The sequence below is a fragment of the Heterodontus francisci genome, chromosome 3 (genome assembly GCF_036365525.1).
Source record: "Heterodontus francisci isolate sHetFra1 chromosome 3, sHetFra1.hap1, whole genome shotgun sequence".
NCBI lineage: Eukaryota > Metazoa > Chordata > Chondrichthyes > Heterodontiformes > Heterodontidae > Heterodontus > Heterodontus francisci.
The window spans coordinates 88,175,998-88,203,955 of NC_090373.1; the positions used below are offsets into that span (position 1 = coordinate 88,175,998).

Below are 27,958 nucleotides of genomic sequence, written 5' to 3' on the forward strand. Positions count from 1 at the left end.
CTGGTGAAATCAAACCCGAGCTTTTTCAGTCTATCTCAAGGAGAGAGTGAACATTTGGTAAGACAAGGCCAGATACAAATTGTTAAGCTGCTTTATTTCAATACATGTGAACATAGAGTACTGATTGTGATTAAAACTGTCTTACTCCATTCAGCTTCACCTTGCTTTCTGTACGTTAAAAAATCATGAACTCACCACAATATATCACACTGATGGATTATACCACTCATATATTTTCAGAACCCTCTTACCTTTTGTGCGACTGTTGGCTCTGAGAAACTGAGCCCAAATATTTTGTCCTTCAGCCAGGGCAGAACCTTTTACTCTTCGCAGGCTTGTGAACTTAACCCCCTGAAAGCTAAGTGCAGCTCAGTAGTAGCATTTTTTAATACATCAAATTTAATACACACATTGGATTTCGGACACTCACTGCACACAATTTTCATCATTAATCTGTAAATGGAAAGTCATGTGTAGCAGCCCCTGGATTCCAATATCTGCCAAAAATAGGCGAGGATCCCCAGGGAAGCGTCAATTTTCAAGAGTGGAAAGGGGTTGGGCCTACATGTGATAAGCTGTAGGCCCTACATTGTCAAGTAAGTATGGCCACAGGGGGCATGCCTCTCACCTACCTCTTCCTATTCTGGAGCTGTAGCTATAGCATGGCCAGACAGAGGGGTAGCCTTATAAGCTGGCATTGGCCTTCGACCAGGAACCTCCTGCAGATCAGAGAAGCTCTGTATCCCCCAGCAACAGGCCGAAGAGAAGTCCCAAGGTAAGGTTGACATATCTTAATACTTTGCCAGCAGATCTTTGGGCCTTGGGGCCTTCTGCCTATTGCTATCCTGCAGCAGTGAGAAAGCCCTGAGGCTGGTGGCCAGGATTATAGCTGGAGACATTTGAGGCCTGAAATAGGCTTATGCTGTTGCGGGTGGCGGGGGGGGGGGGGGGGGGGGGGTGTGTGTGTGGAGGAGTGGGTGGTGCCATGGGCCACATTAATGATCTGGGGCATGAACATCTGGCACAACTGGACTGGTACAATTGTAGCCCCTTTGGGGAGAAGCTGGAGGAGTAGAGAGGGCAGTAAAACCAGCCCCATGGTGTAACAGCTTGGTGCATCAACCCATTTAAAATAAACAAATACAGTTCTGCACAGATGAAATGGTACAGACAAGAGTTTTAGGTAGTTTAATATGTTCTTGAGCCTTTTTATTAATGCTTAATTTGAAAGAAAACCTTTAATATAACAGGTGCTTAATCACAAGTTTATGTCACAGTTTATTTTACCTTCAAGTTGATCAAACGCATGTTTCTTTCCCACTGTCTGTGTTTTTTTCTTATTCCATTTTGATGTTAAAATTCTAAACTGCACCTGCTCTCCATGCTGAATTCATGCTGTATAACCTTTGTTTCTTGTGTTGGGTTTTTACATCCATTACTCTGTGCTTTAGCTCACCTGAGTCTGGAGGTGTAGGTGATTATATATTCCCTGAGAATGCCGTAGTCATTACCCACAGTAGACTTGACAATATGACCTAGGGGAGCGAAATTGAGATACCAGTATTGGAGGAGATTTGACAGGCTGATCAGAGCAAGTGCCAAAGACTTGCAGGTTGATAGGTAAATTGGCTATTATAAATTGCCCCTAGTATAGGTAGGTGGTAGGGAAATATATGGGCAGGTGGGGATGTGGTAGGAATATGGAATTAGTGTAGGATTAGTATAAATGGGTGCTTGATGGTCGGCACAGACTCGGTGGGCCGAAGGGCCTGTATCAGTGCTGTATCTCTAAACTAAACTAAACTAAAGGTTATTGGGGCATGGTCTAAAATATATTTGATCTATGCCATGACTTGGACCCTAGAGAGGTGAGTTTTCTTCCATTCTGGACAGCATTCTGAGATGCATGAAGGCCATGACCAACATTGAAATTCTCCTAGACCTTAATCTCTTGTCTCCTAGAATTGACCCAGGGTCTCCCTCAGGTGCACAGATTAACATAACTCTGCCAGCAGCAAGAAAATGCAACTCATTGATATGGTGAAAATGCAACCCTCCCCCAATAACAGGTGCAATCATATGTAGTCGTATGCCAGTTCAAGCATATGCTGAGCGGCCTCCAACTAGAAATAGGAACATACCAAAAAACCTGTGCCCCTTCTAAAAGGCCTACAAGACAAAATTCCCCACGGCATACTCCACAGCAATCTCAGTCACTCCTGAAAAAAGGACAGACTAACACAAGAGGGCTTAACTTTCCATTCACTCCAAAGCGAAGAAAAATCAGGTAGGGTACAAAACTGGCGGCTGGTCTTGTCAATTTCCTAAGTGGGTGTGAGTGCCCTCCCCAGGCCCCACCTCACTGTATGGGTTGTGGGAGGCCCTAAAAACTCTCCTCCTGTATAGGATCCTGAGGCCTAGTGTAAAAATAATAATAGCCATGGAAGAAGCATTCTGTCAGACCACGAATCCTTCCGCTGCTTCACACTATTCTAGCGGGAAGAGCACGAAGATAGAAATTATCAACTTTCTGAAATTTTGCAATAAGCTGATCTAATCACTAGGTGACAGTACAGCAGGCAAGCAAACAGCAATCCTCTTGGTAACCGGCTTCTCTATCCAGTCCCAGTAGTAAGCAATATCTGAGATATATTTGTTGAAATCAGTGCCATTGGTTTCAAAGACTGGACATTCAAAATATAACACTGTATTAACAGCAAGAAAACATTGTGTGAATTGTAAGCCCAATATTACAGTATTGTGACTTTCACTGGAATGTATAATGAATAACAGGAATTGTAGGATCTGTTGAAATGATCCACTGGGTGAGTGTAGGTGGTGGTAATCCATGATTCTGAAGGGACTGGGTGGTTCATATATTACAACATTGCAAAGTTTATGTCCCAAAGTTACTAATTAATTTATTTTGTACGTGATCACTCATGCAATTCTTGAGACAGCTATTCAGAAATGTCTAAAATGTAAACTGGGTCGCCAAAGTTATTTTTTAAAACAGTGAGTTTATTTTCCTCTAATGCCTGGCAGGCTCCCGCAAAGATTCCTGCCACAAAGAGGGAGCTCACCAGTGCTAAAAGTAGGATCGTGATGGTACTGCACTGGTGACACTGCAACACCATGAGAGCCGGTGTTGGACTTCCAAGGGGCAGAGGCACTCTGAAGATTGGAGGAGACTTTTCCCACCAAAGGCTTCAGCCAAGACTGAGGCCTTCAACAGCAACATACTGACCATGGTGGGATACAAATGGAGGAAGTGAAGGCCACTACAAGTCCCTTTTTCTTCATAGGGGAACGTCACAGCCATTGCTTCTGCTTTCAGCTCCCAATTCCACCTTCTCAATGGCAGCCCTGGGAAGCAGCAATAATACAGGTGAATGGGAGGGAAATACACTGGGTAACAAAGCCCTGCCATATGTGGCAGGTGACGAAGGAGTGGCCAGCAACGGTGTCTGCAGGGCTGGAGGAGGAAAATACAGGTCAGGAAATGAGGTGGTGATAACCGTTAGTGCCTGAATTTTACTTAATTCTTTGTCACTATCCCACCTGATTTGGGGTGGGATTACGGAAGAGAATCTCAGCCTTGACCCAGTGCTATTCTAAATCTATCTGACTTTGAGACTAGCAACAGGTGGCTTTCCTAGTTCTTTGTTAACTTTCCTAACTAGTGTTACGTCCATGTGAAGAGGGGTCTCAGTTACCTGCCTTGCCTTTCTTCTTATTTGACCGCAACAGGGTTTATTCCTTTTAAACAGTAGTTGTGCTTACCACCTCTGTGAGTGTTTTACCTTTTTCCTTTACTGTGATCTTTAAAGAGCCAATTCGACAGGTTTTCTTGAGTTTAAACAAGAAAGAGATAAATTTATTATACTTAACATTCTAACCCCGATTTAAAAATACTAAAATCTACGTTACACATTCACGCACGCATTCACACGAGAACACACGAATTCACACACACAAATAGATTACAGAGGGAAAAATATATTTGGTGGTTGGATTAAAGTCCAGAATAAATGGAACTTAAATACACAGTCTGTGAAGTGAATGATCTGGTAATCCTCTGGCTGAAGCTGTATTCTTGAAGTTTCGCTGGTCAAAGTGTACTTTGTGGATGTCCTGCTTTGCTCAGGGTTTTCTTGAAGGCAGAATTGTAGTTGGCTGTCTTCTCCTAGTCGCTGGCTGTAGCAGTCAGTAGGCTCGGAGGGTCCACAGTCACAGATGGTTTCCAAACTTGATGTTTTCTGGGGAGAGAGAAAGAGAGAGTGAGAGAAAGGGAAGCCTACAACTTTCTCTGCTGCTGTGGTCTCAGTTTCTACTTGTCTTCTTTGAGTGTAACAAAACTTCTGTTTTTTCAGAAATGGCCAGTCACATGGCTCCTTTGTTTTTAATGAGGTCTAAAATCAAAAGTCTAAAACCCAAAAGCTGTCACAAGTGGGTTGTCAGTGTTTTTCACCTGGGGGGATGTCTCCACTTATGAATGCCTCAGGATGACTTTGAATGGCCCGCTAATGAGAATGATCTGGGTAATCTGCACAGATAGCCAAAGCATTGTTTTAGCTGGGCTTCTTGTTAGACTTTTGTCTCCAGTTCAATCTTCTGATATTTCAGATGCAAATTGCAGTGGCCATCTTGGCTGCTAGTTTTTTAAAAGTCACTGTAGGATTTTTTCTGTTAAAAGTCTATGTAAGTTTCAACCGATGAAATTAATATTTCTCATTTGGCATATGGGGTTTTCTTGACACTAGTTTTAAAGAATCATAGAAATCATAGAATCATAGAAAGTTTAAGGCACAAAAAGAGGCCACTTAGCCAATCGTGTCTGTGCCGGCCGAGAAACAATCCACCTATTCTAATCCAGCATTTTCTTCCAGCATTTGGTCCATAGCCCTGCAGATTACGGCACTTGAGGTGCATATCCAGACTCCTTTTGAATGAGTTGAGGGTCTCTACCTTAATTACCCTTTCAGGCAGTGGGTTCCAGACCCCCACCACCCGCTGGGTGAAAAGGTTTTTCCTCATCTCCCCTCTAATTTTTCTACCAATCACTTTTAAATCTATGCCCCCTCGTCATTGACCTCTCTGCTAAGGTGAATAGACCCTTCACGTCCAGTCTATCCAGGCTATTCATAATTTTGTACATCTCAATCAGATCCCCCCTCAGCCTTCTCTGCTCCAAGGAGAACAACCCCAGCCTATCCAATCTTTCCTCATAGCTGCATTTTTCCAGTCCTGGCAACATCCTCGTAAAACTCCTTTGTACCCTCTCTAGTGCAATTACATCCTTTCTGTAATGAGATGACCAGAACTGCACACAGTACTCAAGTTATGGCCTAACCAATGAGTTATAAAGTTCCAGCATAACCTCCCTGCTCTTGTATTCTATACCTCGGCTAATAAAGGAAAGGATTCCATATGTCTTCTTAACCACCTTATCGACCTGTCCTGCTACCTTCAGGGATCTGTGGGCATTCACTCCAAGGTCCCTCGCTTCCTCTACCCCTCAGTATTTTCCCATTTATCGTGAATTCCTTTGCCTTGTTTGACCTCCCCAAATGCATCACCTCACACTTCTCCAGGTTGAATTCCATTTGCCACTTTTCTGGCCATCTGACCAGGCCATCAATATCTTCCAGCAACCTACAGTTATCCTCCTCGCTATCTACCACACGGCCAATCTTTGTGTCGTCTGCAAACGTCTTTTTTTTTAGAACATTACAGCGCAGTACAGGCCCTTCGGCCCTCGATGTTGCGCCGACCTGTGAAACCATCTGACCTACACTATTCCATTTTCATCCATATGTCTATCCAATGACCACTTAAATGCCCTTAAAGTTGGCGAATCTACTACTGCTGCAGGCAGGGCGTTCCACGCCCTTACTACTCTCTGAGTAAAGAAACTACCTCTCACATCTGTCCTATATCTATCACCCTTGATCATGCCTCCTACATTTATGTTCAAATCGTTAATTTATCACAAAAAGCAGGGGACCCTGTACTGAGCTCTGCGGAATGCCACTGGAAACAACCCTCCAGTCACTAAAACACCCATCAACAATTACCTTTTGTTTCCTTTTGCCACTGAGCCAATTCTGTATCCACCTTGCTGCATTTCCCTGGATCCCATGAGATTTTATTTTTTTAACCCGTCTGCCATGTGGGACCTTGTCAAAAGCCTTGCTAAAATCCATGTAGACCACATCAACAGCACTACCCTCATCATTGTTACTTCTTCAAAAAATTCGATCAAGTTGGTCAAACAAGATCTTCCCTTAACAAATCCATGCTGACTATCCTTGACTAACCTGTGCCTTTCTAAATGACAGTTTATCCTGTCTCTCAGAATAGATTCCAATAATTTGCCCACTACTGAGGTTAGATTGACTGGCCTGTAATTATTCGGTCTATCCTTCGCTCCCTTTTTAAACAGAGGTTCAACGTTAGCAGTTCTCCGATCCTCTGACACCACTCCAGTGAGGACTGGAAAATGATGGTCAGACCTTCTGCTACTTCCTCTCTTGCTTCTTTTAACAGCCTAGGGTACATTTCATCTGGCCCTGGTGATTTATCAACTTTCAAGGATGCTAGTCCCATTAATACTTCCTCACTCCCTATATTTATCACATCCAATACCTCACACTGCTCCTCCTTAACTACAATATATGCATCGTCCTCCTCTTTTGTGAAGACAGACGCAAAGTATTCATTAAGAACCATACCAACATCTTCTGCCCCTACACAGAAGTTACCTTTTTGGTCTTTTATGGGCCCCACACTCTCCTTAGTTATCCTCTTACTCTTAATGTATTGATAAAACATCTTTGGGTTCACCTTGATTTTGCTTGCCAATATTCTTTCATGCCCTCTCTTTACTTTCCTAATTTCCTTTTTGATTTCACCCCTCCACTTTCTATACTCCTCTTGACTTTCTGGCGTATTGAGTTCTCGGTGTTGGACATAAGCTTTCCTTTTTTGCCTTATCTTACCCTGCAGGCTCCTTGACATCCATGGGGCTCTAGATTTGGCTGTCTCATCCTTTTTCCTTGTGGGAACATGTTTACTCTGAACCCTTTGAATCTCCTCCTTGAATGCCTCCCATTGTTCTGACACTGATTTACCTTCAAGTAGCTGTTTCCTGTCCACTTTTGCTAAATCACTCCTCAGTTTAGTAAAATTGGCCTTGCCCCAATTGAGACCTCTAACTCCTGTCCTTTTCCATGATTATGTTAAAACTGACTGAATTATGATCTCTACCAAAATGCTCTCCCACTGCCACTCCTTCCACCTGCCCATCTTCATTTCCTAAAACGAAGTCTAAAACTGCGCCCTTTCTTTTTGGACATGCTACATACTGGGCAAAAACGTTCTCATGAATGCACCTCAATAATTCTGCTCCCTCAATTCCTTTCACACTAAAACTATCCCAGTTAATATTGAGGTAATTAAAATCCCCTACTATTACTGCCCTATTGTTCTTGCACTTCTCAGAGATTTGCCTACATATCTGCTCTTTTATCTCCCTCTGACTGTTTGGGGGTCTATAATACACTCCCAGGAGTGTGATAGCCCTTTTTTTGTTCCTTAGCTAAATCCATTTGAAGAACCTTCCATGATATCATCCCTCCTCACAGCAGTATTAGTTTCCTTGACCAAAATAGCCACTCCCCCTCCTTTCTATCGCATCTGAAAATCCTGTAACCAGGAAAATTGAGCTGCCATTCCTGTCCCTCCTTAAGCCATGATTCTGTAATAACTATGATATCATACTGCCATGTATCTATCTGTGCCCTCAGCTCATCTGTTTTATTTGCTATACTCCTTGCATTGAAGTAGATACCCTTGAGCACTGCCAAACTATTTTTTTATTTTCTAACCTTTGTTTCCTCTGTCTTCCAGGCTCATCCATTAACTTTCTGCCTTTCGTTTTCATTTCTGAAAAAAAATGTTGTGAATGTTTGGTTGTTAAGATAAATTTACATTTCCTTCAATAAAGACATATTGCTGTTGCTGTATTGAGCTACATGTCTGAATAATAGTATTTATAGTAAATAAAAGTCATGTTTGTAATATCCTCAGAAAGTGAGGCTTCAATTATATGAAAAAGTGTTCTTTTAGGGGATAATTTCCGAGTAAGTGCTGGCGGTAGGGGACCTTGCAGGCACAGTCCCAAAATTTTCCACTAAGTGTTGGCACTAGCACCAGACAAGATTCCCTCAGAAAATTGCCCCCCCCCAAAAAAAAAAATTTGATGAATTTTAAGCACATTAAGGTGACACGATGGCAAGGCTGGGAACTTAAAACCACTCTGGTTTTTCCACCTGGTATTAGGCTGCAATACACTATCTCAATGATATGCCTTTCTAACTCTAGCTTCCTTCTGCTCTTGTCTGACACTTCCATTTCTCATACCAGTCATGGTCAATCTCTTCTGATGCTTTTATCTGCAGCTAGGATGAGGGCCCCTTTGCTAAATGTCAAACTTACAGTATAAAATGAGCAGAGACAAATTGTTGCTCTTACAGGTAGTATCACATCAATAAAATCCTATTGGCTGCAGCATAAAACAGCCAATGCAAAACTCCACCAAAAAAGATTAAGGAGTTAAAGTGAAAGATCTGAGATGTCCCTCTTACTTTAATAAGAATAATAAGGAATAGAAAAAGGCCAACAGCTCTGTCCCTTTTTCAGCAATCCATCTAATTTACCCACGTTCTCACCAATCCCTCTATCCAAACATTGTTTTCTGAATCTACTTATACTGTCCGCTTCAGTGGTCATCCCAATACCCTATTCAACAACAACAACTCGCATTTATGAAATGCCTTTAATACAGAAAAAAAATCCCAATTCACCTCACGGAAGTGTAATCAGACAGAAAATGGACTTGGAGTCAATGAAGGAGATGATGGTCCATAATTTGCCATAGGAGTGTATCTAATGGATTTGCTGATAGTTAGACTTGTCCTTGCTCATTTAATCTCAACAATATTTTGCACCACAAGTTGCTGGCAGTTTGAGCAATGACATTTCAGTGAGCGAAACAGGGTATCTGGGGCCTGAGTGAACAGGGCAAACAACTGTGTATCTCCTTAACCAATCAGCTTGAAGAATTGCGAAATGAATAATACAAGGACTGAGAAGAAGGTGTAAATCACAGTGGGTGAATTCAAAATCCAGTCAGGTACTGAAAGGGAAATAGAGTGAAGGAAAGGAAAAGTAAAAAAAAAAAATCACATTTTTCATATATCCAACAACAATTAAAACCTAAAGGAGTGAGGCTCTACACTTGTAATAGTTAATTTTCAGCACCAATTGTTTGATTGGCAGTAATCAAGAATTAGCCCAGCATTGAAAGAATCTCTGACAGCTAATACAGATTTAAATAAATATGCTCAGACCTTAAATGGTTCCAAAACAGGCTGTTAGCATCACTTCAGACCAGCTGTATGTGTGGCGAGTTTAATTTGTATCTGCCGTGGAACTACAACAACTTCATACCATTCAATGGTGAGCCAGGTGCGAGATGCAGTTCTTATGAAGCTAACAGCAAAATGACCCCTCTGAGACAGTAACTTCAAGACTTCCACTATTTACCCCGCATCTGGCCTCACCTGAACTTTCTGTAGTAATTGTGTATAAATAATGTCAAATGTTATTAGTTATTAGCCTCCCTGTCATTTTGACGGCAAATTAGGGATCATTAGGATATGTGACTGAAAGCTTGGTCAAAGAAGTTTATTTTAAGGGGGCTCTTAAAGGAGGAAAGGGAGGTTGAGAGACAAAGGAGTTTAGGGAGGGAATGTCAGAGATTGGGGCCTAGGCAGCTGAAGGCACAATCATTAATTCCCATCCTAGAAGGAAGGGGGATGCATAAGAAGCCAGAGTTAGAGGAACAGAGGGTTCCCTGGGGGGTGGCGGGTGTGGGACTGAAGGTCATATGTTACAGAGATAGGGAAGGTCACAGCCATGAAGGGATTTATATACAAAGTTGGGAATTTTAAATTAGAAGCATTGGGGGACCAACATCCAGCGTTAAGTGAACCAGGACAAGGATGATGAGTGAATGGGACTTGGTACAGATTAGGATATGGGCAGCAAGAGTTTTGGATGATCTGAAGGTGCAGTATGGAAGGAATCCATTGGAATAAATGAAAGCAAAGGTGCCAAAAGCATGGGTGAGGGTTTCAGCAGCAGATGGGCTCAGGCAGGTAAGTGATAGGCAAGATATTATGGAGGTGGAGGTAGGTGGTCTTTGTGATGGAGAGGATATGGAGTCAGAAGCTCAGCTAAGGGTCAAATAGGACACCGAGGCTGTGAGCATTCTGAGACAATAGCTGGTGGGGTGGTTGGAGGTGGTGGCTAGGAGCTCGTAGCGGGCGCGAAGATGATGGCTTCAGAATTCCCAATGTTTAACTGGAGTACAAAAGCAAAATATTGCAGATGCTGGAAATTTGAAATAAAAACAGAAATGCTGGAAATACACAGCAGGTCTGGCATCTTCTGTGAAGAGAGAAACAAAGTCAGAAGTGGTTAAAGGTCATCGACCTTAAACATTAACTCTGTTTTTCTCTCAACAGATGCTGCCAGACCAGCTGGGTATCTGCAGCATCTTCTGTTTTTTTTTAACTGGAGGAAATTGCTGCTCATCCAAGACTGGTTGTCAGACAAGCAGCCTGACCATGCACAGGCAGTAGAGGAGCAGCCGGACTGTACACAGGCAGTGGAAGAGCAGCCTGACCACACACAGGCAGTAGAGCAGAGCCGGACTGCACACAGGCAGAAGAGGAGCAGCCTGAACATGCACAGGCAGTAGAGGAGCAGCCTGAATGCGCACAGGCAGTAGAGTAGCAAAATTGACCACGCACAGGCAGTAGAGGAGCAACCTAACCACACACAGGCAGTGGAGGAGCAGCCTGACATGTACAGGCAGTAGAAGAGCAACCTGACCACACTCAGGCAGTAGAGGAGCAAAATTGACCATGCACAGGCAGTAGAGAAGCAACCTGAACACATACAGGCAGTAGAGGAGCAGCCTGACCATGCACAGGCAGTAGAAGAGCAGCCTGACCGTGTACAGGCAGTAGAAGAGCAGCCTGACCACGTACAGGTACAAGCAGTTGAGGAGCAGCCTGACCACGTACAGGCAGTAGAGGGTTGGGAGAGATGGTGTAGAAGTTGTGCTTGGAGTTGTTAACTTGCATGTGAATGATGTCACAAAGACTCTACTGGCCTTTGAGTGAAAATCGTTCATTTTTTTTCTTACTCCTTAACTTTGTAATCTTTAATGGGATAATTTTTTGTCTTCACCACTCGGCTAATAATCTAGTGGTGTGGATTACCTGCCTGTTATAGGAGCTGCCTGATTTTCAATCCACTGAAATAACTGCCCACACTGTGAAGGTGAACATTTACCCATGTTTTCTGACATTTATACATTTGCTACAGCTAATAATTTGCTCATACTTAAATTCCTTTCATAACAGGCAGACTATCTTGGCAACCATAGCCTAATGGATAAATGCTCCTTCCACCTGTTTGACATATGCACAAATCTGCCTCCTGAATGTCACAGCAGTGCTAATAGAACAAAGAAAATTACAGCACAGGAACAGGCCCTTCGGCCCTCCAAGCCTGCGCCAATCCAGATCCTCTATCTAAACCTGTCGCCTATTTTCTAAGGGTCTGTATCTCTTTACTTCCTGCCCATTCATGTATCTGTCTAGATACATCTTAAAAGACGCTATTGTGCCCACGCCTACCACCTCCGCAGGCAACGCGTTCCAGGCACCCACCACCCTCTGCGTAAAGAACTTTCCACGCATATCCCCCCTAAACTTTTCCCCTCTCACTTTGAACTCGTGACCCCTAGTAATTGAATCCCCCACTCTGGGAAAAAGCTTCTTGCTATCCACCCTGTCTATACCTCTCATGATTTTGTACACCTCAATCAGGTCCCCCCTCAACCTCCGTCTTTCTAATGAAAATAATCCTAATCTACTCAACTTCTCTTCATAGCTAGCGCCCTCCATACCAGGCAACATCCTGGTGAACCTCCTCTGCACCCTCTCCAAAGCATCTACATCCTTTTGGTAATGTGGCGACCACAACTGCACGCAGTATTCCAAATGTGGCCGAACCAAAGTCTTATACAACTTATAACATGACCTGCCAACTCTTGTACTCAATACCCCGTCCGATGAAGAAAAGCATGCCGTATGCCTTCTTGACCACTCTATTGACCTGCGTTGCCACCTTCAGGGAACAATGGACCTGAACACCCAAATCTCTCTGTACATCAATTTTCCCCAGGACTTTTCCATTTATTGTATAGTTCACTCTTGAATTGGATCTTCCAAAATGCATCACCTCGCATTTGCCCGGATTGAACTCCATCTGCCATTTCTCTGCCCAACTCTCCAATCTATCTATATTCTGCTGTATTCTCTGACAGTCCCCTTCACTATCTGCTACTCCACCAATCTTAGTGTCGTCTGCAAACTTGCTAATCAGACCACCTACACTTTCCTCCAAATCATTTATGTATATCACAAACAACAGTGGTCCCAGCATGGATCCCTGTGGAACACCACTGGTCACACGTCTCCATTTTGAGAAACTCCCTTCCACTGCTACTCTCTGTCTCCTGTTGCCCAGCCAGTTCTTTATCCATCTAGCTAGTACACCCTGGGCCCCATACGACTTCACTTTCTCCATCAACCTACCATGGGGAACCTTATCAAACGCCTTACTGAAGTCCATGTATATGACATCTACAGCCCTTCCCTCATCAATCAACTTTGTCACTTCCTCAAAGAATTCTATTAAGTTGGTAAGACATGACCTTCCCTGCACAAAACCATGTTGCCTATCACTGATAAGCCCATTTTCTTCCAAATGGGAATAGATCCTATCCCTTAGTATCTTCTCCAGCAGCTTCCCTACCACTGACGTCAGGCTCACCGGTCTATAATTACCTGGATTATCCCTGCTACCCTTCTTAAACAAGGGGACAACATTAGCAATTCTCCAGTCCTCCGGGACCTCACCCGTGTTTAAGGATGCTGCAAAGATATCTGTTAAGGCCCCAGCTATTTCCTCTCTCGCTTCCCTCAGTAACCTGGGATAGATCCCATCCGGACCTGGGGACTTGTCCACCTTAATGCCTTTTAGAATACCCAACACTTCCTCCCTCCTTATGCCGACTTGACCTAGAGTAATCAAACATCTGTCCCGAACCTCAACATCCGTCATGTCCCTCTCCTCGGTGAATACCGATGCAAAGTACTCGTTTAGAATCTCACCCATTTTCTCTGACTCCACGCATAATTTTCCTCCTTTGTCCTTGAGCGGGCCAATCCTTTCTCTAGATACCCTCTTTCTCCTTATATATGAATAAAAGGCTTTGGGATTTTCCTTAACCCTGTTTGCTAAAGATATTTCATGACCCCTTTTAGCCCTCTTAATTCCTCGTTTCAGATTGGTCCTACATTCCCGATATTCTTCCAAAGCTTCGTCTTTCTTCAGCCGCCTAGACCTTATGTATGCTTCCTTTTTCCTCTTAGCTAGTTTCACAATTTCACCTATCATCCATGAGCAGCAGAAGCACAGATTCCTGCTGATGTGATGCAAAGTATTGAACTGATATTGTATTCTTTGGTGCAGCAAAAACATAGCATTAATAGTGTTGCTAACTTATTGCCAATCGGTGCTGAACTATGACAGTATTCTGCTGGGGATTTGTATCAAGTAGGACCTGACTGAAATGACATACACTTACCTAATGTTGGACCAATGTAGATTAGCTGGAATACAGAGGAGTTTAAATACTACCAGTCTGAACTGGATCCAAACTCAGGTTTCAGTGGTGAAAGGGCAGCATTTTAGCCCATTGAACCATCCAGTGCTTCTTCACCATGGCTGATAGGTGGTTTTACACCCAACACACGGATGTGAGTTTTGGAGAAACTTGATACCTTCTGTGGATCCTGTGAAAGTTTGAATGATGTGGCAATGAGCCCTATGATAGGAAGAAGGAATGTTCTTTGTGTAGTATATTGTACATTTAACAGAGTTGCACTCAATCCCAATGTGTTGGAATTGACCTGTGCTGTAATAGCACATATATACCACAAGAAGCAATCTTGGGTATCATTAAATCCAGAAGGAAAATCCTGTACCTGCATTTCACATTGTACAGCTGTGCAGAAAAAAATAAACTGCTGTATCAGTTAAAAGTTTCTGGCCCAAGCATGCCTTACCTTGCACTTTGCAAACTGCTGGGACAAGAGACAGTTATTCCCGTACTGTCACAATTGGCATCAAGGTCATTTCTCCTTACTTGGGCTTAAAGCAAATAGTTACACAATAAAAGTTTAATTATAGTTGGCACATTTGTCCCCCTTATCCCTAGACAGCCTGTCCCTCAAGTGCCTGCAGCCGTTTCCTCAGACCGAGTCTATGGTTAAAGAGACTCTGTTTCCTTCGAAGTGTGGGAACCTCGACTGTCAGGTCATCCAGCTGTACCACCAAACTGCTTTCTCATATTTGTCACAAGTGTCTAACTGGATCTACAATAAAACTGTAATGAACAATAAACCAGGCTAAGTCTCAGGGGTAAGCTGAGAGAATACAAATATTGTGCTCACCTGCCTACCCCCTTCCTATTCATACAAATCTACTAATACATTGTAAATGGAATTCCCTCTCTCTGTATAGAAATAACTTCCTTAAGGACAATATCACAACAATTATTTACTTATTCCTTTGGAAATAAGTATTGGCACACAGGAAAGACATGTTCCTTTGAAGCCCAACAACAGCATTTATATACTCCATTAATAAATAAAATTTGGCAAGGTTATTCATTTCAGCTGACTAAAATATTAACCTCTTAAGGCAGCAGTAATCCAAAAGCACAGATTCTGAATATGCCAATGTAATTTCATTTATTTCTTTTGTGTTATCTTTTTTCTGTTACTCGAGCAAATGTTCTTGTGCACAGTTCCGGGAGTACCTGTCTTCAATGTAGTGCGCGGGCGATTTATTTTAGTATGTGGCCCCTTTACGCATGCACAGTAACTTAACAGGGCCAACTTGTGCACAGCCTACGTGGGAACTCTTGGATTGCTACGTAGCCATGCAGCTTTGAGGGAACATAACCTGTCTTGGCCCATGTACATAGCACAGGGGCACATGCATTAGAGCCCTGATCCTGACGGGGTTTAGTGTCAGTGGAAAGGATAGAAAAGTGTCTGTCGAGGCTTGGAGATTGCAGAATAGAAAAATAAAGCAATCTCCTAATCAGATTTTGAACAACATGCCTCTGCTGTAGAACTAAGGCACTAGCTTTGCGGGCTGCATTTTCTGGAGGAAGTGGAGCTCCTGGCACCGGGCTGAAATGGTGAGGGGATGGAGGGGTGGGTGGGCAGGGGGATAGCCGCGTCGGCCTTTTAGTGCCCCCGGAGTGATCTTCTGATGTTTTGGCGGTTAAGTGGCCCGTACTGGGATCCCTGTCCCTTTAAAACGGGAATCCCGCCTCCAAGAGCTGTCGGCCAATCACAGGGCCGGTGGCTCAGCAGAATCAACAGTGCTACTGGAGCGGTGGCCACTGCCGGTATTGCAGAGGCCTTGGACCCAGTTCCATGCTGAACCCTGGACCTCAGTTAATTGAAGCAGGGTCGCCGGGGCCAGTCCGGAAGAGGGAAATTGGGGTGGGGGGGCGGGGTGTGGTTGTAAATCCCAGGGGGACGGGGTTCCTGGGAAGTGCATTGCTTCCTAGCCAAGGCCCTCAATCGGCCACAAATTTCCCATGGAGGAGGGATCCCCCCAAGCCCACAGTGGCTGGTGACTTGGTCTTCTGGATACTGTCTACTGCCCAAAAGCAGCAGCCAAAAAGCCTCTAACCTTCAGAATGTTATTCCTTGCCACAGAACAAAGGTGACACCTTTATCACCACCATTTTCAAGTGAGCTTTTACTGCTTGGACAGGGACCCTGGTGACCGGGGTTCAGTCGCCTTCTTGACAGCAATAGTTTGCAGGCTTTCCAGTTGGAAAACCTACTTTAATAGAAGGACCACATGAAGGTTGCTGTCTCCCCCCTCCATTGCCCTGTTGGCTACCAAGCCAGGCAAAGCAGCAGGAGTCGATGAGATTTACCCAGAATTCCTGAAGAACATCGGATCACGGAGAAGGAAGTGACTAGCAAAGCTATTTACCAACATCCATAGCACAGGCATCATTCCAAACATCTGGCGTCAATCTAAGATAGTGGCCATTGCCAAGCCAGGGAAACCACTCGATGACCCATGCAGCTACTGCCCCATTGTCCTGCTCTCAATAACATATACGGTCCTGGAACGCCTCCTGCTAAACAGACGGAGTCCCGTCCTGGAAGCAGTGATGCCCGCTCCCCTCCCCAACAGGCAGGTTATTGCACAGACGGCAAATGCTCTGAGCAGGTCCTGACACTGACCTCACATATTAAGGCTGGATTTCAGAAAGGCCTGAAGACAGGAACTGCCTTTGTTAACTTATCCTGTGCCTATGACACAGTGTGGTGGACAGGCATGATGCTGAAACTCTCCAAAAGCATCTGCTGTGTGAAAACCCTGAAACTAATCAACTCCATAATCAGAAACTGACCATTTGAACCTTGGAGATCAAATCAGCCATTCACGCATGACCTACAATGGGCTCCCACAGGGATCAGTTCTCGCACTGGCCCTCTTCAGTATGGATAAAAGTGACCTCCGTTCCACAAAGTCACGGCTTTTCATATCTGCCAACGACTTGGCCCTGGCTTTCCAGGCTAAAGAACTTCAGGACATTGAGAAAACACTCATTGAAGATCGATGTTCTCTGGAAGACGACTATAGAAAAGAGAGACTCCCACCAATTTTTTTTTATTCATTCATGGGATGTGGGCATCGCTGGCTAGGCCAGCATTTATTGCCCATCCCTAATTGCCCTTGAGAAGGTGGTGGTGAGCTGTCTTCTTGAACCGCTGCAGTCCATGTGGGGTAGGTACACCCACAGTGTTGTTAGGAAGGGAGTTCCAGGATTTTGACCCAGTGACAGTGAAGGAATGGCGATATAGTTCCAAGTCAGGATGGTGTGTAACTTGGAGGGGAACTTGCAGGTGGTGGTGTTCCCATGCATTTGCTGCCCTTGTCCTTCTAGTGGGTAGAGGTCACGGGTTTGGAAGGTGCTGTCTGAGGACCCTTGGTGCGTTGCTGCAGTGCATCTTGTAGATGGTACACACTGCTGCTACTGTGCGTCGGTGTTGAAGGGAATGAATGTTTGTAGATGGGGTGCCAATCAAGCGGGCTGCTTTGTCCTGGATGGTGTCGAGCTTCTTGAGTGTTGGAGCTGCACCCATCCAGGCAAGTGGAGAGTATTCCATCACACTCCTGACTTGTGCCTTGTAGATGGTGGACAGGCTTTGGGGAGTCAGGAGGTGAGTTACTCGCCTCAGGATTCCTAGCCTCTGACCTGCTCTTGTAGCCACGGTATTTATATGGCTACTCCAGTTCAGTTTCTGGTCAATGGTAGCCCCTAGGATGTTGATAGTGGGGGATTCAGTGATGGTAATGTCATTGAATGTCAAGGGGAGATGGCTAGATTCTCTCTTGTTGGAGATGGTCATTGCCTGGCACTTGTGTGGCGTGAATATGACTTGCCACTTATCAGCCCAAGCCTATATATTGTCCAGGTCTTGCTGCATTCAGTATCTGAGGAGTCACGAATGGTGCTGAACATCGTGCAATCATCAACGAACATCCCCACTTCTGACCTTATCATTGAAGGAAGGTCATTGATGAAGCAGCTGAAGATGGTTGGGCCTAGGACACTACCCTGAGGAACTCCTGCAGTGATGTCCTGGAGCTCAGATGATTGACCTCCAACAACCACAACCATCTTCCTTTGTGCTAGGTATGACTCCAGCCAGTGGAGGGTTTTCCCCTGATTCCCATTGACTCCAGTTTTGCTAGGGCTCCTTGATGCCATACTCGGTCAAATGCTGCCTTGATGTCAAGGGCAGTCACTCTCACCTCACCTCTTGAGTTCAGCTCTTTTGTCCATGTTTGAACCAAGGCTGTAATGAGGTCAGGAGCTGAGTGGCCCTGGCGGAACCCAAACTGAGCGTCACTGAGCAGGTTATTGCTAAGCAAGTGCCGCTTGATGGCACTGTTGATGACACCTTCCATCACTTTACTGATGATTGAGAGTAGGCTGATGGGGCGGTAATTGGCCTGGTTGGACTTGTCCTGCTTTTTGTGTACAACACTTACCTGGGCAATTTTCCACTTTGCCGGGTAGATGCCAGTGTTGTAGCTGTACTGGAACAGCTTGGCTAGGGGCGCGGCAAGTTCTGGAACACAGGTCTTCAGTACTATTGCCGGAATATTGTCAGGGCCCATAGCTTTTGCAGTATCCAGTGCCTTCAGTTGTTTCTTGATATCACGTGGAGTGAATCGAATTGGCTGAAGACTGGCATCTGTGATGCTGGGGACTTCAGGAAGGGGCCGAGATGGATCATCAACTTGGCACTTCTGGCTGAAGATTGTTGCAAATGCTTCAGCCTTATCTTTTGCACTGATGTGATGGGCTCCCCCATCATTGAGGATAGGGATATTTGTGTTTAATGGTCCACCACCATTCATGGCTGGATGTGGCAGGACTGCAGAGCTTAGATCTGATCCGTTGGTTATGGGATCACTTAGCTCTGTCTATCGCATGCTGCTTATGCAGTTTGGCAAGCAGATAGTCCTGTCTTGTAGCTTCACCAGGTTGACACCTCATTTTGAGGTATGCCTGGTTCTGCTCCTGGCATGCCCTCCTGCACTCTTCATTCAACCAGGGTTGGTCTCCTGGCTTGATGGTAATGGTAGAGTGGGGGATATGCCGGGCCATGAGGTTACAGATTGTGGTTGAGTACAATTCTGCTGCTGCTGATGGCCCACAGCACCTCACGGATGCCCAGTTTTGCATTGCTAGATCTGTTCGAAATCTATCCCCTTTAGCATGGTGATCGTGCCACACAGCACGAAGGAGGGTATCTTCAATGTGAAGGCAGGACTTCGTCTCCACAACGACTGTGCGGTGGTCACTCCTACCAATACTGTCATGGACAGATGCATCTGCGGCAGGCTGATTGGTGAGGTCGAGATCAAGTATGTTTTCCCCTCTTGTTGGTTCCCTCACCACCTGCCACATACCCAGTCTAGCAGATATGTCCTTTAGGACCTGGCCAGTTCGGTCAGTAATGGTGCTACCAAGCCACTCTTGGTGATGTACATTGAAGTTCCCCACCCAGCGTACATTCTGTGCCCTTACCACCCTCAGTGCTTCCTCCAAGTGCTCTTCAACATGGAGGAGTACTGACTCATCAGCTGAGGGAGGTGGTAATCAGCAGGAGGCTTCCTTGTCCATGTTTGACCTGATGCCATGAGATTTCATGGGGTCCAGAGTCGATGTTGAGGACTCCCAGGGCAACTCCCTCCCTACTGTATACCACTGTGCCACCACCTCTACTGGGTCTGTCCTGCAGGTGGGACAGGACATACCCAGGGATGGTAATGGCAGTGTCTGGGATATTGTTTGTCAGGTATGATTCCGTATGACTATGTCAGGCTGTTGCTTGACTAGTCTGTGGGACAGCTCTCCTAACTTTGGCAGGACTTTTCAGGGTCAACAGGGCTGGGTTTGCCATTGTCGTTTCTGGTGCCTAAGTCGATGCCGGGTGGTCCGTCCGGTTTCATTCCTTTTTATTGACTTTGTCGCGGTTAGATACAACTGAGTGGCTTGCTAGGCCATTTCAGAGGGCATGTAAGAATGAACCATATTGCTCTGGGTCTGGAGTCACATGTAGGCCAGACCAGGTAAGGACAGCAGGTTTCCTTCCCTAAAGGACATTAGTGATCAATGGTTTCATGGCCATCTTTAGACTAGCTTTTTTAATTCCAGGTTTATTAACTGAAATCAAATTCCACCTTCTGCTGTGGTGGGATTTGAACCCATGTCCCCAGAGCAATACCCTGGGTCTCTGGGTTACTAGTCCAGTGACAATACCACTATGCCACCGCCTCCCACTGTCATTTCAGCCTTCCACCTGAACTAGACTGTCGTTTCAGCCTTCCACCTGAACAACTCGAAGGCCAGGGAAGAACTTCACGTCCAGTTCTGCGACCGACCACTCACTCACCAGCAAAATACCTTGGCATCACTCATGACCATACATTGAACCACCGGCAACACCTCCAGAACACCAGAGCCATGGTCAAGACGAGAGTGAATCTAATAAGAAAACTGGCGGGTACCATCTGGGAAGCACAGCCAACACACTACACACAGCTTCACTCACCCCGGTCTACCCAACAGCAGAATACTGCTGCTCAATCTGGCTCAGGAGCCGTCACACAAACATGATAGATATCCACCTCCGGGAAATCATGAGGTTTATTTCTGGAACTTTGAGAGCAACACAGCTCAAGTGGCTTCATGTGCTAGCACACACTGAACCTCCTGATGTCCACAGGAAAAACATTCTCCTCAAAGAACACCACCAGCTGACAGCTAATGAAACACTCTCATTGATACATGAACTAAAAAAACCTCCCTGCACAAGCTGGAAATCTCGTAGCCCCGACTGGAACACACTCCACGTCCCACCAGCACTCCACGCCCCAAACTGATGACAGCCCCACCTCTCAATGGCGCACCTCCTGGTAACTGACCAGAGTGAAGTCCCAGGTTTCAACCTCCCACGGAAAATCTGGACAACCCTCACCACTTGAGGATGGGCCAGTGAAGATGTGGCCACTTGTTCCACAAGTGGAACATGAGGACCAGCTCAAATTGTGACTGTGGCCATCCAAGTCAGACCACCACCCACATATTTAACTCTTGCCCTGAGAGATCCATTCCTGGTGGCATCACAACCATTCACACTGAATCAGCTGAAGATGTTGAATAGTTTGTTAACCTCAACATCGAATTATAACTGATTCCCCAGTCATACGAATATAGTCACCTCCATGAGCATTCCTCTGATCTAAATTGGCCTGAGCACAGGGTCTAACACCTGCTTCTTCTGGTCATCCTTTCTCAGAGGTAACCAGAAACTGTTGGAAGATCAAAGTCAGGCAGAAAGCAGCTTTATATCCCTACAGCCTCAATCACAGAATAACAGAATTGTTACAGCAAAGAAGCAGATCATTCGGCTCATCATGTCTGCACCAGCTCTCTGAATGAGCAATTCACCTAGTGACATTCCCCCATCTTCTCCCCGTAACCCTGCACATTCTTCCTTTTCATATAACAGTCCAGTTCCCTTTTGAAAGCTTCAATTGAACCTGCCTCCAACACACTCTCTGGCAGCGCATTCCAGACCTTAACCACTCGCTGCATGAAAAAGTCACTTTTGCTTCTTTTACCAATTACTTGAAATCTGTGCCCTCTTGTTTTCGATCCTTTCACGAGTGGGAGCAGTTTCTCCCTATCTACTCTGTCCAGACCCCTCATGGTTTTGAATACCTTTATCAAATTTCCATTCAGCCTTCGCTTTTTCAAGGAAAACAGTCCCAGATTCTCCAATCTATGTTCATAACTGAAGGTCCTCATTCCTGGAACCAGTCTCGTGAATCTTTTCTGCACCCTTTCTAACACCTTCACACCTTTCCTAAAGTGCGGTTCCCAGAACTGGATGCAATACTCCAGCTGAGGCCAAACTAGTGTCTTATACAAGTTCAACATAACCTCCTTGCTCTTGTATTCTATGCCCCTATTAATAAAGCCTAGGATACTGTATACTTTATTAACCACTCTCTCAACCTGTCCTGCCATCTTCAATGGCTTATGCACATATACACACAGGTCCCTCTGCTCCTGCACTCCCTTTAGAGTGTTCCCTTTATTTTATATTGTCTTTCCATGTTCTTCCTACCAAAATGAATCACTTCACATTTCTCTGAATTGAACTTCATCTGCCTCCTGTCCGCCCATTCCACCAACTTGTCTATGTCCTTTTGAAGTTCCACACTATCTTCCTCACGGTTCACGATGCTTCCAAGTTTCGTGTCATCTGCAAACGTTCGATTGTGCTCTGTACACCAAGGACTAGGTCATTAATATATAACAGAAAAAGCAAGGGTCTCAACACTGATCCCTGGAGAACTCCACTATAAACTTTCCTCCAGCCAGAAAAACATCCATTAGCCGCTACTCTTTGTTTTCTGTCACTCAGCTCATTCCATATCCATGTTGCTACTGTCCCATTTATTCTATGAGCTATAACTTTGCTCACAAGTCTGTTGTGTGGCACCATATCAAACGCCTTTTGAAAGTCCATGTACACCACATCAACAGCATCACCCTCATCAACTCCCTGATACGACCTCAATAAACTCCAGCAAGTTAGTTAAACATGATTTTCCCTTAAGAAATCTGGCTTTCTTTAATTAACCCGAATTTGTCCATGTAACAATTAATTTTGTCCCGAATTAATCTTTCTAGAATTTTCCCCACCACCGAGGTTAAACTGCCTGGCCTATAGTTGCTGGGCTTATCTTTACACCCTTTTTAGAACAAGGATGTAACATTTGCAGTTCTCCAGTCCTCTGGCACCACCCCTGAGTCTAAGGAGGGCAGAAATATTATGGCCAGTGTCTCTGCGATTTCCACCCTCATTTCCCTCAGTATCCTTGGATGCATCTTATGTGGTCCTGGTGCCTTATCCACTTTAAGTACAGACAGCCTATCCAACACCTCCTCCTTATCAATTTTAAACCCTTCTAGTGTCTGTATTACCTCCTCTTTCATCATTGCCTGGGCTGCATGTGCTTCCTGGTAAAGCCAGATGCAAAGTATTCATTTAATACCTCAGAATGCCCTCTGCCACCATGTGCAATTCCCCTTGTTGGTCCCTCATCGGCCTCACTCCTCCTTTTACCTCCCTTTCACTATTCACATGTCTCTAGAAAACTTTGGGATTCCCTTTTATGTTAGCTGCCATCCCCTGTTCATACTCTCTTGCTGCTCTTATTTGCTTTTTTACTTCCCCTCTGCACCTGATATTGATATTCAGCCTGGTTCTCAATAGTATTCTCTACCTGGCCTCTGTCATAAACACACTTTTTCTTCTTTATCTTGATCTCTATCTCTTTTGTCATCCAGTAAGCTCTGGATTTGTTTATCCTACCTTTCCCCCTCGAAGGAACATACTAGACTGTGCCTAAACTATCTCTTCATTGTTCAGCTTTCAGTTTTCCTGCCAATCTTTACCTCCAATTTATTTGTCCCAGATCCATTCTTAGCCCCTTTTTTTAAATTCGTTCATGGGATGTGAGCGTTGCTCACATTTATTTTTGCGTCACATTTATTGCCCATCCCTAATTGCCCTAGAACTGAGTGGCCATTTCAGAGGGCATTTTAAGAGTCAACCACATTGCTGTGGGTCTGGAGTCACATGTAGGCCAGACCAGGTAAGGACAGCAGATTTCCTTCCCGAAAGGACATTAGTGAACCAGATGGGTTTTTACAACAATCGACAATGGTTTCATGGTCACAATGGACTAGCTTTTTTTTAAATTCGAGATTTATTAACTGAATTCAAATTTCACCATCTGCCGTGGTGGGATTCAAACCCATGTCTGCAGAGCATTAGCCTGGGCCTCCGGGCTACCAGTCCAGTGACATTACCACTACTCCACCACCACCGCATTGAAGTTGGCTTTCCCCCAGTTAATTATTCTTACTCTGGATTGTTCTGTCCTTTTCCATAGTCAGCCTAAATCTTATGATACAATGATCGCTGTCTTCTAAATGCTCTCCTACTGATACTTGATCCACTTGGCCCACCTCATTCTCAAGAACCAGGTCTAGCAGTGCCTCCTTTCCCATTGGACTAGAAACATACAGCTGTAGAAAATTTTCCTGAATGCACTCTCCGAACTCTTGCCCCTCACTGCCCTTTACACTACTGCTATCCCAGTCTATGTTTGGATAATTAAAGTCTCCCATTATAACTACCCAATAATTTTTGCACCTCCCTGTAATTTCCTTGCAAATGTGTTCCTCCACATCCTTCCCTCTAGCTGGTGGCCTATAGACAACACTGAGCAATGTAACTGCACCTTTTTTATTCCTTAGCTCTAGCCAAATTGATTCTGTCCTCAACCCCTCTGGGACATCCTTTTTCTCCAGCATTGCAATGCTCTCCTTAATCAATACCACCATCCCTTCCCCCTTTTCCCTTTCCTATCTTTCCTGAACACCTTGTATCCAGGAATATATAATACCCAGTCTTGCCTTTCTTTGAGCCAGGTCTCTGTTATAGCCACAACATCATATTTCCACATGTTAATCTGCACCTGTAACTCACCAATCTTATTAACTACACTCCGTGCATTCACATACATGCATATTAACACTGATTTGGACTTTATTACTTTCTCCCTTACTCTGACCCCATCTTATAACTTACTATTCTCTACTCTAGTGCTATCTATCTCTGCTAGTATTCTGTGCACCTTGGTATTCCTCTCTGACATTTCCTCCTGGTTCCCCCACCCCTGACAAGTTCATTTAAACCCTCCCCAATAGCACTAGCAAATTGCCCCGCAGGAAATTTGTCCCAGCTCTATTCAGGTGCAACCCATCCAGCCTGTACAGGTCCCAGCTACTCCAGAACTGATCCTAGTGTCCCAGGAATCTAAAGCCCTCCCTCCTGCACCATCTTTCCAGCCATGCATTCATCTGCACAATCCTTATATTTCTATACTCACGCACGTGGTTTTGGGAGTAATCCAGAGATTACTATTTTTGAGGTCCTGCATGCTAATTCCTTACCTAGCTCACTGAACACTTTGTGCATGACCACATCCCTCTTCCTCCCTATGTCATTGGTGCCAATGTGGACCACGACTGCTGACTGCTCACCCTCCCCCTTCAGGATGCTCTGCAGCGGTTCGGTGACATCCTTGACCCTGGCACTAGGGAGGCAACACACCATCCTGGATTCACATCTGCGGCCACAGAAATGTCTGTCCATTCCCCTGACTATTGAATCTTCTATCACTATTGCTGTTTCAGTATTCTTTGTGTCCCCCTGTGCAGCTGAATCACCCATGGTGCCATGGCTTTGGCTCTGGCCACACTCCCCAGATGAACCGTTACCTTCCTTAGTATTCATTATTGAATACCTGTTGGAGAGTGAGACGCAATCAGGGATCTCCTGCACTACCTGCCTATTTCTTTTTGACTATCTGGTGGTCACCCATTCTCTCTCTCCTTGCATACTCTTAAGCTGTAGGGGGACCACATCTATAAATGTGTTATCCATGAAGCTCTCATCCTCACGAATGCACCGCAGTGTCGCCAGCTGCTGCTCAAGTTCTGAAACCCGGAGCTCAAGCTGCTGCAACTGATAACTCTTCTTGCACTTATGGTTATTCAGGATGAGAAGCATCCTGGAGTTGCCACATAGCACAAGATGTGCACTCTAGAGATTGGAGCAGCCCTGCCATTCCTTTATATGTTAGTTAAGAACTTTGCCATTGCTAATAAACCTTTACCTATACTAATAAACCTTACTACTATTAATAAACCTTACTAATGTTAATAAACCTTATTAATACTGATAAACTCTACTAATACTTAATACACCTTAATACACAGGAAAACAGAGAAATTCTGGAGGAACACCAACCAGGCACAGATCCAGTAACATGGTTTCCACCTCTTTTTATCCCTGTTTTTCACCCTGGTATTGAGCATTCCCTGGGTGCAAAGCAGAGAAAAGCAGGCATCTGTTGTCTAAGGAGGGGAATTGTTAATTTATAACCTGTATGGATAACCCTCAGTCATGGTTTTTAGGTGGGTAAATATATAATGTAAGGAACTATTTCCATGTCAGTGGGTGACACATACAATTCGTCAACAACATTGTGCAACATTAATTATAATCATTGCTTGACTACACTGTAACAAAGCAACAGATTTAAAAAAAAACATACAGCTCCTTCATTTCAGGGAGAGTAGTGAAATATTTGTACTGTATTTCTCCTTGGTTACTCAAACCTGGAACCTACGCCAATATTTTATTGTTGAAGCAGGCAGGAGGAAGTCTCATGAATTAATGCAAATCAATGTCCTTTTACAACACTGGGACCCTGACTGCCTTTTAACCCAGACCTGAGCACCGACGGCACGAAGCTTTCCTGCCAGGTGAAAGCAGATTCGCAGCTATCAGGAAGGACACTGCCTCACTACTGTCACATTGCTTTTCCAATATCCTGTGTCTCTAAGGGAGAAATTGTGCATTCTATACTGAGCAGTAGAAACCCTATAGATAGGTCCAGAGTTATCAGGAGCTTGATTTACAGACTCTTAAATATGGTGTTCCTCTGGGATTTTTCTGGTTTCCCGTATGGTTGAGGCTGAGGCTGGAGGGATATAAAGGTGCTTTCCGTCTTGTTTTCCTCCTCCAATGTGGCTGGTACCTATTTGAAAGGTTGACTTGATGAAGTAGATGTTAGACCCTATTCCCAGCCTTGCTTCGATTAGAGAATCTGAGAGGAACAGGTTGCAAGGTTGTGAAGATACATGTCACCTTTTTGCTGAGGCAAGTAGCAATATTCTGAGGGGTCATAAATACACTTTTGTGTATATCAGATAACCAGCTGACAAAAAAATGAAACCACGTGAGCTTTGCCAGTGACAGCTGGCTGTTCAACCACAGAAGACATCACTCACACTTTCCAGCAGGGATTGCTGGAAAAGTATCAGAAGTAGACATCCTGGCTGACATTCCCTTTTCCAATCCCGGGGAGGGGGTTGGTGTGTGGGAGTTGGATGGTGAGTTCAGTTGTAGCACCTCAAATGAAACGCTGACTGAGATCAGCTAATTCCACATAGACAGAAGATTGAACTTGAGTCCTTTGTGATCTGTATGGTTCACTGACTCACTTTGTAAACTTGCTGAGCCACTGGGGAATTCATCAGAACATTTATAGTAGAAAAACTACTGTGAAATCACCTACGGGGCCTATTTACTGACTTTTTTACACTTCCTTAAGAAAACATATTTAACCTTCTAGCCTCTAATTAAAGAAACAGAAAACATTTCATCATTTGACCTTTATATCTCCAGATATGTTTGAAATACGGGTAGTGAACCATTAAACATCTGAAGCTGCTATCTAAAAACATGAACATGGCTGAGATATGTATCAAGCTATTACAAAAGGGTTGTTTATAAGTTTGCGTCCCAGGCAATGAGATTTATTTGAGAGTGACATTTAGTATGCTATTTAAAAAAAATCAGATCTGGCACTTACCTGTGTCCAATCTGGTGTCTGCTTTAGGTGGCTGCCTCCGCGTGCTCTTCTAAATTGAATCAGTGCCACAGTGTGTTAGTTTTAATCAACCTTCTCACTAAAGCATCCAAACGGATAAATTGGTGATTGATTGTTTAAATGTCTACCGCTGCATTTTTTACTGGAATTTTTTTTTGTCCCCATTTCAGTTACATTTTATCAGCTTACTTTATTTAATTATCTCTACATCTTTGCCTGACATTTCATCATTCCATGTACTTACTTTCTTTGCGCCTCTGCTTTCCACAGCAGTATTTGAACAGAGGAGGTTTATAAACCAGGGCCAAGTCAATTGAGCTCAGAGGCAGAGGGATAATTAAAGTCAGTTGCGCACGTCAGAAACCAGCTGCAGGTCCTTGGAATCTATTATCTGGATTTCTACAATGGCTCCATTACATTCAGAGCACAATTGTGAGAGACTTGTAATCTTGTTGGAGGAGTAGGAAAGGCCATGGTTTAATTAGGAGCTAAGGAGTGTCTGCATTAGGGAGGGGCCTTTTCGGCGATGTCACGTGGGTTTGTTGCTGATTAAAGTCAAGTTGCCATCATAAATTGGCATGCAAGACCA

The 27,958-nt window shown here is 44.5% G+C and overlaps 1 long non-coding RNA gene across 3 annotated transcripts; it reads right to left on the reverse strand.

Annotated features, from left to right (window-relative positions):
- Positions 1-992: 992 nt before the first annotated feature.
- Positions 993-27,804, reverse strand: LOC137352450 (uncharacterized). 3 transcript variants are annotated; one of them, XR_010969718.1, is made up of 5 exons: positions 27,614-27,804; positions 27,352-27,400; positions 13,793-14,000; positions 7,890-7,947; positions 993-4,259 (listed from the first exon to the last, which is right to left on the reverse strand). It is a non-coding gene; the product is annotated as an uncharacterized lncRNA (long non-coding RNA). The 3 variants fall into 3 exon arrangements; XR_010969717.1 differs by lacking the exon at positions 13,793-14,000; XR_010969716.1 differs by lacking the exons at positions 13,793-14,000; positions 27,614-27,804 and having other exon boundaries at positions 27,352-27,591.
- Between the last annotated feature and the right edge of the window lie 154 nt (positions 27,805-27,958).